At 39.9% G+C, this 12,229-nt stretch overlaps 1 long non-coding RNA gene and 1 pseudogene across 1 annotated transcript in view; one reads left to right on the top strand and one right to left on the bottom strand.

The window, feature by feature from the left end:
* The window catches only part of LOC136385535 (uncharacterized), a 121,485-nt gene that overhangs the window by 40,651 nt on the left and 68,605 nt on the right, over positions 1-12,229 (top strand). The gene's annotated exons all lie outside the window — the stretch shown is intronic.
* Positions 1-12,229, bottom strand: part of LOC136386002 (mitotic checkpoint protein BUB3 pseudogene) — a 29,951-nt pseudogene that overhangs the window by 1,349 nt on the left and 16,373 nt on the right.

Below are 12,229 nucleotides of genomic sequence, written 5' to 3'. Positions count from 1 at the left end.
TTATCTAATTTCCTTTAATGTTAACATCTTACATATACATAGTAGGATATTTATCAAAACTAAGAATTTCACATTGATTAACTAGACTATAGACTTCATTTGGATTCTCCCATTAATGCCTTTTCTATTCCAGGATTCCATCCAGGATACCACATTTCAATTAGTTGTCATGTCTCCTTAGATTCCTTCTGGCTATGACAGTTTCTCAGACTTTTCTGTTTTTCTGATGACCTGTACAGTTTTCAAGAGTACTGGTCTGGTCCTTTCTAGAATGTCTCTCAATTTAGGTTTCTCAGATATTTTTACTTCATCAGTTTGCAATTATAATATTTTGGAAAGAATATCGCTGAGGTGTTATGCTCTTGTCATCCCATTACATTAGGGTTGGAAGGTGGTACATGATATCAGCATGTCTTTCTAGTGGTGATAACTGATTTTTTTTGTTTAAGGTGGTATCTGTCAGATTTTCCACTTTGAGGCTACTGTTTTTTCTATTTCATATTCTATTCATTATATGAAAATCACTAAGGTCAGCCCACACTCAAGGGGAAAGAAATTAAACTCCACCTCCTGGACGGATAAGTATCAAGGAATAAGCAAAATCTATTTTATTTTATCTCCACCATTGGTCGTCTAGATATAAGTAGGGTGTTTTTTTTGAAGTTGTTATAGGGTTTAAAACAAGCATTTTTAATTTTTTACAATCTATCTTCAAACTCTATTATATAGCTTCATGTGCAGTTTAGAACTTAAAAACAGCATACTTGATTTCTCCCTTCCAATCCCTTTGTTGCAATATGTTTTTCTTCTACATATATTATAACCCTAAAATACACTGTTATGATTTTTTATTTAAATATTCATTTATCTTTTTTGAAAAAGTTTACTCAAGTGAAATTTACAGAACATAAACTTAACCATTTTAATGTGAACAATTCAGTGGCATTTAGTAGTCAATCATCTTTTAAAAAAATTTTAAAGTGTAAAAACAAGTATTTTCATATTTACAAAGATGTTTATAATATCTGATGCTAATCATTGCTTTTTGTAAGTCTGAGTTTCCATCCCATATCATTTTCCTTAGCTTGAAAAACTTCCCTTAACATTTGTTGTAGTATAGATCTTTGAATACTTTAAAGAGGTTATTCCATTTTCTTTTGACTTGAAACATTTCAGTTGAGAAGTCTCTGTTAATCTTTAACTTGGTGCCCCTGTATACAATGTGCCTGTTTTCTAGGGTTGTTGTTAACAATTTCTCTTTACTGAGGTTTTCAGCAATTTATTATGATGTACCTTCATGTGGTTTTCTTTATTTTACCGTTCTTGAGGTTTGTTGAGATTCTTGGATCTTTAGTTTATAGTTTTCATCAGATTTACCAATTTTTCAGCCATTATTTATTCAAATATATTTTTCTGCCTCCAGCTTCTCCTGGAACTCTATACATATGTAAGATTGTGTGATATTTAAACATAGGTCACTGAGGTTCTCTTAACATTTCAAAAAACAGTAGCTTTATTGAGATATAATTCAAAAGCCATGCAATTTACTCATTTAAAGTGTGCAATTGAATGGCTTTTGGTATACTTATAGATATGTGCGACCATCACCAGTCAAATTTAGAACATTTTCATCACCTCCAATGAAACACTATACACTTCAGCTACCCCTTCCTTCCTTAAGCAACCACTCACTAATCTACTTTCTGTTTCTGCATTTTTGCTTGTCCTGGAAATTTCATATAAATAAAAGGATACAAATTGCGGCCTTTAGTGTTTGGCTTCTTTCACTTATCATAATGTTTTCAAGGTTCATCTATGCGGTAGCTATAACAGTAGTTCATAATTTTTTATGGATAAATAACCTTTCTTTGTTTGGCTATACCACAGTTTTTTAACCCATTCATTCACTTAACTTTTTTTTTTTTTTTTTACAGGGACAGAGAGAGAGAGTCAGAGAGAGGGATAGACAGGGACAGTCAGACAGGAATGGAGAAAGATGAGAAGCATCAATCATTAGTTTTTCGTTGGGACACCTTAGTTGTTCATTGATTGCTTTCTCATATGTGCCTTGACCGCGGGCCTTCAGCAGACTGAGAAACACCTGCTCAAGCCAGCGACCTTGGGTCCAAGCTGGTGAGCTTTTTGCTCAAACCAGATGAGCCCGCGCTCAAACTGGCAATCTCGGGGTCTCGAACCTGGGTCATCCACATCCCAGTCCGACGCTCTATCCACTGCGCCACTGCCTGGTCAAGCCATTCACTTAACTTTTTATCAGCATATTTTTTTTCTCTGAGATTCATTTTGAATAGCATCAGCTTTATCCACTGCATGACAGCCCGGTCAGGCTAGAGCAGCATTTATTTTATGACTAGTTTTTTTTTTATTAATTTTAATGCAGTGACATTGAAAAATTGTCTTTCGTCACCTTCTAACTGGTTTTCTTTGTGCCCCTCCTCTCCCCCAACCCCCTCCCTCTCCTCCCCCCCACCCTGTAACTCCAACACTGTTGTCCATGTCTCTGAGTCTCATTTTTATGTCCCACCTATGTATGGAATCATATAGTTCATAGTTTTTTTCTGATTTACTTATTTCGCTAAGTATAATGTTATGAAGGTCCATCCATGTTGTTGTAAATGATCCGATGTCATCATTTCTTATGGCTGAATAGTATTCCATACTATATATATATATATCAAAGCTTTTTAACCCATTCGTCCTCTGACAGACACTTGGGCTGTTTCCAGATCTTTGCTATTGTGAACAATGCTGCCATAAACATGGGGGTGCATTTCTTCTTTTCAAACAGTGCTATGGTGTTCTTGGGGTATATTCCTAACAGTGGTATAGCTGGGTCAAAAGGCAGTTCGATTTTTAATTTCTTGAGGAATCTCCATACTGTTTTCCACAGTGGCTGTGCCAGTCTGCATTCCCACCAGCAGTGCAGGAGGGTTCCCTTTTCTCCACATCTTTGCCAGCACTTATTCTGTGTTGTTTTATTGATGAGTGCCATTCTGACTGGTGAGAGGTGATATCTCATTGTGGTTTTAATTTGCATTTCTCTAATCATTAGTGATTTTGAGCATTTTTTCATATGCCTATTGGCCATCTGTATGTCCTCTTTGGAGAAGTGTCTATTCATTTCTTTAGCTCATTTTTTGATTGGATTGTTTGTCTTCCTGGTATTAAGTTTTACAAGTTCTTTATAAATTTTGGTTATTAACCCCTTATCAGACGCATTGTCAAATATAGTCTCCCATTGTGTAGTTTGTCTTTTTATTCTGTTCTTATTGTCTTTAGCTGTGCAGAAGCTTTTTAGTTTGATAGAGTCCCATTTGTTTATCCTGTCTTTTATTTCACTTGCCTGTGGAGACAAATCGGCAAATATATTGCTGCGACAGATATCAGAGAGCTTACTGCCTATGTTTTCTTCTAAGATGCTTATGGTTTTACGGCTTCCATTTAAGTCTTTTATCCATTTTGAGTTTATTTTTGTGAATGGTGTAAGTTGGTGGTCTAGTTTCACTTTTTTGCAGGTAGCTGTCCAATTTTCCCAATACCATTTATTGAAGAGGCTGTCTTTACTCCATGGTATGCTCTTACCTCCTTTGTCAAATATCAGTTGTCTATAAAAGTGTGGGTTTATTTCTGGGTTCTCAGTTCTGTTCCATTGATCTATATGCCTGTTCTTATGCCAATACCAAGCTGTTTTGAGTACAATGGCCTTATAATATAACTTGATATCCAGAAGTGTGATACCTCCCGCTTTATTTTTCCTTTTCAAGATTGCTCAGGCTATTCGTGTTCTCTTTTGGTTCCATATAAATTTTTGGAATATGTGTTCTATATCTTTGAAGTAAGTCATTGGTATTTTAATCGGTATTGCATTGAATTTATAAATTGCTTTGGGTAATATAGACATTTTGTTGTTGTTTATTCTTCCTAACCATGAGCACGGTATATGCCTTCACCTGTTTCTATCTTCCCTGATTTCTTTTATCAATGTTTTATAATTTTCCGAGTACAAGTCTTTAATCTCCCTGGTTACATTTATTCCTAGGTACTTTATTTTTTTGGTTGCAATGGTAAAGGGGATTGATTCCTTAATTTCTCTTTCTGACAGTTCATTGTTAGTGTATAAAGATGCCTCTGATTTCTGAGTATTGATTTTATATCCTGTCACCTTGCTAAATTCATTTATCAGGTCTAGTAGTTTTTTGACTGCAACTTTAGGATTTTCTATATACAATATCATATCATCTGCAAATAATGATAGTTTTACTTCTTCTTTTCCCATTTGGATGCCTTTTATTTCTTTTTCTTGCCTGATTGCTGTGGCTAGGACTTCCAGAAGTATGTTGAATAAGAGTGGTGAAAGGGGGCACCCCTGCCTTGTTCCTGATCTTAAGGGGATTGCATTTAATTTTGCCCATTGAGTATGATATTGGCTGTGGGTTTTTCATAGATGGCCTTTATCATGTTGAGGTATGTTCCCTGTATTCCCACTTTGCTGAAGTTTTGATCATGAATGGGTGCTGGACTTTATCAAATGCTTTTTCTGCATCTATTGAAATTATCATGTGGTTTTTCTCCTTCCTTTTGTTTATGTGATGAATCACATTGATTGATTTGCGAATATTGTACCAGCCTTGCCTCCCAAGAATAAATCCCACTTGATCATGGTGTATGATTTTTTTCGTATATTGCTGGATCCGGTTTGCTAATATTTTGTGGAGGACTTTTTCATCTAAATTCATCAGGGATATTGGCCATTAATTTTTTTTTGTGTGTGTTGTCTTTGCCTGGCTTTGGAATCAGAATTATGCTCACCTCATAAAAGTAGCTTGGAAGTCTTCCTTCCTCTTGAATTTTTTGAAATAGCTTGAGAAGGATAGGAGTTAGTTCTTCTTTGAATATTTGGTAGAGTTCACTTGTGAAGCCATCAGGCCCAGGACTTTTCTTTTTGGGGAGTTTTTTGATAACTGTTTCAATCTCATTTGTTGTAATTGGTCTGTTTAGGTTTTCTGATTCTTCCAGATTAATTTTTGGAAGATTATATGTTTCAAGAAATTTGTTTATTTCATCTAGGTTGTCTAGTTTTTTGGCGTACAGTTCTTCATAGTATTTTCTTACAATATTTTGTATTTTTGTTGTGTCAGTTGTTATTTCTCCACTCTCGTTTCTAATTTTATTTATTTGAGTCCTCTCTCTTTTTTTTCTTGGTGAGTCTGGTTAAAGGTTCATTGATCTTATTTACCTTTTCAAAGAACCAGCTCCTGGTTTCATTGATCCTCTGTATTGTTTCTTTAGCCTCTATGTCATTTATTTCTGCTCTGATCTTTATTATTTCCTCCCTTCTACTACATTTAGGCTTTACTTTCTGTTCTTTTTCTACTTCTTTTAGATGTAGGGTCAAGTTGTTTATTTGAGCTTTTTCTAGCTTCTTGAGGTATGGTTGTAATGCTATAAACTTCCCTCTCAGGACTGCTTTTGCTGTGTCTCATAAATTTTGAGTTAATGTATGCTCATTATCGTTTGTTTCTAGGAATTTTTAAATTTCTTCTTTGATCTCATTGTTTACCCATTCGTTATTTAATAACATGGTATTTAGTTTCCAAGTGTTTGAGTATTTTTCAGTTTTTCTGTTGTGGTTGATTTCTAGTTTAATGCCATTGTGATCAGAGAAAGTGCTCGATATAATTTCAATCTTCTTAAATTTGTTGAGACCACTTTTGTGCCCTAACATGTGGTCTATTCTAGAGAATGTACCATGAGTGCTTGAAAAGAATGTATATTCTGCTGTTTTAGGGTGAAAGGTTCTGAAGATATCTATTAAATTGAGTTGATCTAATACGTCCTTTAAATCTGCTGTTTGTTGGCCCTGGCCGGTTGGCTCAGCGGTAGAGCGTCGGCCTGGTGTGCGGGGGACCCGGGTTCGATTGCTGGCCAGGGCACATAGGAGAAGTGCCCATTTGCTTCTCCACCTCCTCCCCCTCCTTCCTCTCTGTCTCTCTCTTCCCCTCCCGCAGCCAAGGCTCCATTGGAGCAAAGATGGCCCGGGCACTGGGGATGGCTCCTTGGCCTCTGCCCCAGGCGCTAGAGTGGCTCTGGTTGCGGCAGAGCGACGCCCCAGAGGGGCACAGCATCGCCCCCTGGTGGGCAGAGTGTCGCCCCTGGTGGGCGTGCTGGGTGGATCCCGGTTGGGCGCATGCGGGAGTCTGTCTGATTGTCTCTCCCCGTTTCCAGCTTCAGAAAGAAAAAAAAAAAATCTGCTGCTTCTTTGTTAATTTTCTTTCTTCAGGATCTATCTAATGATGTTAATGGGGTATTGAAATCCCCTACTATTATAGTATTGCTGTTGATCTCGCCCTTTAAATCCATCACAGTCTGCTTTATATATTTAGGTTCTCCTATATTAGGTGCATAGATATTTATAACGGTTATATCTTCCTTTTGGATTGCTCCCTTTATCATTATGTAGTGACCCTCTTTATCTCTAACTATAGTCTTTGTTTTAAAGTCCATTTTGTCTGATATAAGTATTGCTACCCCAGCTTTCTTTTTCATTTCCATTTGCGTGAAATATTTTTTTCCATCCCTTTATCTTCAGTCTATGTGCATCTTTTGATTTAAAGTGTGTCTCTTGTAGAAAGCATATGTATGGGTCATGTTTTCTTATCCATGCAGCTACCCTATGTCTTTTGATCGGATCATTTAATCTATTTACATTTAAGGTTATTATTGATATGTAATTGTTTATTGCCATTTTATTCTTTAAAACTGTATTCCTCTTTTTCTATATTCTTTTTCTCCTTTGATCTGTTTACAACAGGTCCCTTAGCATTTCTTGCAGCCTTGGTTTGGTTGTAGTGAAATCCTTGAGTTGTTGTTGTTTTTTTTTGTCTGTAAAGCTTTTTATTTCTCCTTCAATTTTAAATGATAGCCTTGCTGGATAAAGTAGTCTTGGTTGTAGGCTCTTGTTCTGCATTAGTTTGAATATTTCTTGCCATTCCCTTCTGGCCCTCAAGTGTTTCTGTTGAGAAGTCAGAAGTCATCCTTATGGGGGCTCCTTTGTAAATGATAGTCTTTTTTTCTCTAGCAGCTTTTAATATTTTCTCTTTATCATTTAGCTTTGGTATTTTAACTATGATGTGTCTTGGTGTTGATTTCTTTGGGTTTCTCCTTAATGGAGTTCTCTGTGCTTCCTGAACATGTGAGATGTTTTCCTGCCTTAATTGAGGAAATTTTCAGCTATGATATGCTTGAACAAAGTCTCTATCCCTTGTTCTTTCTCTTCTTCTTCAGGAACCCCTATGATGCGGATGTTATTTCTCTTCATGTTGTCACAGAGCTCTCTTAGAGTTTCCTCAGACTTTTTGAGTCTCTTTTCTTTTTTCTGCTCTGCTTCTGTGCCTTTATTTATCATGTCCTCTAACTCGCTGATTTGATTCTCAGCTTCATCCATCCTGCTTTTAATTCCTTCCATTGTGTTCTTTATTTCAGATACTGTATTTGTCATTTCTGACTGATTCTTTTTTATTATTTCAATGTCTTTTTTTTTATATTTGCTATCTCTTTATTTAGGTGTTCGTAATGACCATCTATTGTTCTAATATCTTTGAGCATCCTAACAATCATTATTTTAAACTCTGCATCTGGTAATTTGATTATATCTGATTCATTTAGGTCCTTTTCTGGGGATTTCTCTTGGTTCATTTGTGTAGCATTTCTTTGCCTTCGCATTTTCTCTGTGTAAAGGAAGCTTTTGGCCACTGGAATCCACTGGGTATGGTCTCTGTTCCCTAGGTATGGTCTGTCTGCAGGCCTGCCACCTCCTCTTCTGTTGCTGCCTAGGGCTTTTGGTTTGGGTGTTGCCGGTGCCTGCATACTGGTGATGCTGCTGTGGTTTCCACCTCTCCTTCATGGGAGTGGCTGTGATCACGAGCTTGGGTGCACAACCCTTGGTGGCCTTGGCCTTTGCCCTGCCCCCGTGGGTGGTGTTATGCTTGGCCCTGAGGGCAGTGGTGAGCACCTTTGCTCAGCTGCGGGTCTCTGCTTGTTTCCAGGTTTTTGCCCCTCCCTTGCAGGAGGAGCCCACTCGTGGAACGGCTTCTAGCCTTGGCTCTACCAGCTGGGCAGGACTGCGTGCTCATGCTCAGCTCAGTAGCGGAACTCCACCTGTTCTGGGCTTTTGGCTCCACCCCCGCAGGAGGAGCCGGCTCCCAAGTCAGGCCACAAGCCTTGGTTCCCTGGGCAGGGCAAAGCTGTGCTCCTGCGCCCTTGCTCAAGGGCTGGTCTCTACCCCTTCTGGGGTTCCTGCCCTCCTCCCACTGGCTGGATTACAGGCTGCTGGCAGCTGGGTTTGACCGCTTTTGCACGCTTACTCCTCCCCAGCCAGGCAAGACTGAGCTCACATGTGAGCCCAGTGGCGGCCAGCAGGCTTCCACCCCTGCCCACAGAACCGCCTCTCTGCATCCCACCACCGCCCTCCAGCGAGCCCTCAGCCGTGTGGTTGGGGGCGATGCAGCTCAGACCCTAACACTCACTACTGTAGACCCGAAAGCTTTCTCCTTCTAAGCGATTCTGCTCTGAGTGCCACAGAAGAACTTGTTTGGCTGGTGTCCTGCTTCCCTTTGCTGGTATTGCTGTTTCTGGGGGAAATATTCACTTCAGATTTGGGGAGTGACTTGTCCCAGGGGTTAGGGTGGCTGTCTCCCCAAATATTTCTCTCTGTGCCTCCTAGATTACACTCTCTTCCTGCTACTCCGGTCCTCTCCTCTCTCCCCATTCCCTGGAGCCCCGAGTGAGTGGTTGTGAAAGAGGTTTTCTATGCAGTCCCTTTAAGAAGAATCCTGGGTCTGAGAAATCAGACTCTTTCTCACAAACAGTATCCTGACTTGTTTCCAGCTAAATACTGTCCTTATGCCTCTTCTAGGCTCTGGGGCTGCAGGCTGGGACTTTGTTCCTGGGGCTCAGGACCCTGCCCTCTCTGCTAAACTCACTTCCCACCACGTGAGTCTCTCCCAGCTGCCGTTTGCTCCAGGGAGTTGGGCAGCTTTCTCCGCGTTTCTGCTTTTCCTACCAGTCTTGGTGTGGCTTCTTCAGTGTTCCTTGTTTGAAGAGTCCTCTTAGTTTAGTCCAAAGTTTGTTTTTCCAGATGATAGTTCTTAAAATTAGTTTGTAATCTACTTTGGTTCTGAGAAGTGGATGTTGGTACATCCGCCTACTCCAGCACCATCTTGTCTTCCCTCTATGACTAGTTTATCTACTGCTAAGGTATTATGTTTCTTGGTGTTTCTACTGAACTCCCTGGATTTTCAAAAGGATTCTCTATTCTGGCAGGTAGAACATTGAATGTCTCTCAAATCTGTGAGAGTTCTGGGAATTTCAGCTTATAGTTTCTTGGTAGTTCTTGGCCTTGCTCTTCCACTTATGTATTTGTAGCTTAGTATTCAGCAATCCAACCAAGAGGATCACTGTGCAGATATTTGAAACTTTTTCTCTGTTGCTCCCTTCTTTCCAGAGCTCCACCCTGCAAGTTGCAGACATCTCAGTACCTTAAATTTTTATCTTTAACTCAGGGAGACCCACTGTGCTCTTTTGGGTTTCACTTCCCACACTGTGATCCATAAAATGCCTCCAAGGCAGAAACCAAGAACCATTGTAGGGTTCACTTCATTTGTTCTCTTTTTTTTTCAGGGATTACAGTCCTGCATTGCTTATTTTCTGATGCCTAAAAAACAGTTTCACTTTTTTTTTTTCAGTTTTCTAGGTTTTATTAATGTCAGGAGAAAAAGTACGATAAAATTTACTCCAATATGATTAGAAGCAGAAGTCACCGTTGAAAATTTTAAACAGGAGAGATACATGATCATATTTGCTTTTAAGGAAAAGCTGGTGGCCACCTGGTGGTCTCTTGAATGGACAAGAGGTAAATACTGAAGTAGATAAACAAATTATGAGGTTATTTAAGTTGTGTATGAATGAGCTGATGGTGATATTAACTAAACAATTGGTAGCAGGACAAGAAAGATGTAAAAACATTTGAGAGATATTTAAGAGGTAGGATTGACAAGACTTGGTGATAAATTTGATATGGGTGGTAGGTGAAGTAAAAGGCAGAGTTCAGGATGACTCCCAGTTTTCTGGGTAAGACAACTAGAAGGGTAATAGTGCCATTCATTGACACTGGTGCAGGAGAAGTTGGTTCCCTCCCCCCCTTTTTTTTGGAGAAGTGTGTTTATTAATGGACAGATATGGTGAGTTCAGTTTTGGACATGTGGAATTTTAGGGGCTTGCAAGCAGTAAAGAGGGCAGTTGACCATGTAGATTTGGGACTTAGAAGAGACCTGGGGGCTGGAGAAATAAATGTGGAGTTTATGGCATATACATGGTAACTGAGGCCATGGGAATGGGATGGACTGTCCAGGGTGAAGATTACCAATGAAAGGAGAAGGCATCCCAGGACAAAGTGAATGTCCTGGTTTACAAAGAGAGAGTTTGATGCTGAGGGAATGAACCACCGTTTAGGGAAGTTGTGATAGGAGAGAAAAAGATAAAATTGGATTCTTATTGGTCCTCTTCCATGGAGAATAAGCTCTGGGAAGGATTGCTGTGCTCATGCCCCAGAGATGGGAGTAGGGTGTGCTATAAGAGATGAGTGAGACCCTAGGGCACATTCTGCTGAATTCACTGTTTGTGTGTTTTTGGCCCTTGCAATGCCCCCCCCCCTCACTTGCAGCCACAGCCATTAACACTATTACAAAGAAAACGGAAATGAAAGCAAACAAAAGCATAATGGCATTAGAAATAGTTACTAAACCCCAAAGCAGGACAAAACTTCAGCTGGTATTCTGGAGGCTATAGCAGCAGTCTCCACAGGCTAACACTGTCATCTTGGCTTGTGCCCTGCAGCTGGGCCCTGCAGTTTGGCCACACTCCAACTAGTCCATATATCTTCATCCCTACCTCTGGCACTGGGAAATATGTCAGGTCCTCCCCAGGCAGCTAACCATGTGGCCAGGCCCAAGGAGCAGAGTAGGGCTACAGAGCAACTGGGATAGACAGGGAAAAGCAAGAAGAGGTCAGTTCTGTACAGTGGTGGTATGGATGCCTTGAGCTCTGTCTCAGGTGCTTACTCTCAGTGGCTTCCTTGGGCATCCTGGCTTAAACTCACTCCTCCTTCTTGCTTTTTAAAAATTGTTATTTAGCCTGACCAGGCAGTGGCACAGTGGATAGAGCTTTGGACTGGGATGGCAGAGGACCTAGGTTCAAGCTCCAAGGTCACCAGCTTGAGTGTGGGCTCATATAGCTTGAGCGCAGGCTCACCAGCTTGATCACGGGGTCGCTGGCTTGAGCGTGGGATCATAGATATGACCTCATGGTCAATGGCTTGAGCCCAATGCTCGCTGGCTTGAATCCCAAGATCATTGGCTTGAACCCCAAGATTGCTGGCTTGAGCCTTGCTGTCTTGAGCAAGGGGTCACTCGCTCTGCTGTAGCCTGCTGGTCAAGGCACATATGAGAAAGCAATCAATGAACAACTAAGGAGACTAAGGAGCCACAATGAAGAATTGATGCTTCTCATTTCTCTCCCTTTCTGCCTCTCTGTCCCTTTCTGTCCCTCTCTCTTTCTATCTCTCTCGCTATAAAAAAATAAAAATTAAAAAAATTAAATTTAAGAGGGTAACACTGATCAATAAGAGTACATAGGCTTCAGGTAAATGTTTCTATAGCATTTGAACTGTTGATTATGTTGTATATCCATCACCCAAAGTCAAATCATTTTCCGTCACTATATATTTGTCCCTCTTTACTTTCTTCCCCTCCCCCCATCCCCCATGTTCTCTTCCCCCTGGTAACCACTTCACTGTTATCTATGTCTGTGAGTCTCAGTTTTATTTTCCACCTATGTGAGAAATCATATAATCTTTACCTTTTATTGATTTACTTATTTCACTTACTATAATGTTCTCAAGTTTTATTCATGTTGTCATAAATGGCAATGTCATCATTTTTTTATAGCTGAGTAATATCCATTGTATATAAGTACCAATTCTTTTTTATCTAACCCGCTATTGGACATTTTGGTTGTTTCCATGTCTTGGCCATTGTGAATAATGCTGCGATTGAACATGGGGATGCATGTGTCTTTATGTACCAGTGTTTTTGAGGTTTTTTTGGTAGATACCCAGTAGAGGGCTTGCTGGGTCATATGGTAATTCTATTCTTAA

The sequence above is a fragment of the Saccopteryx leptura genome, chromosome X (genome assembly GCF_036850995.1).
Source record: "Saccopteryx leptura isolate mSacLep1 chromosome X, mSacLep1_pri_phased_curated, whole genome shotgun sequence".
NCBI classification, from domain to species: domain Eukaryota; kingdom Metazoa; phylum Chordata; class Mammalia; order Chiroptera; family Emballonuridae; genus Saccopteryx; species Saccopteryx leptura.
The sequence above is the reverse complement of the archived record's forward strand: the minus strand, read 5'-3'. Positions and strand labels throughout refer to the sequence as shown.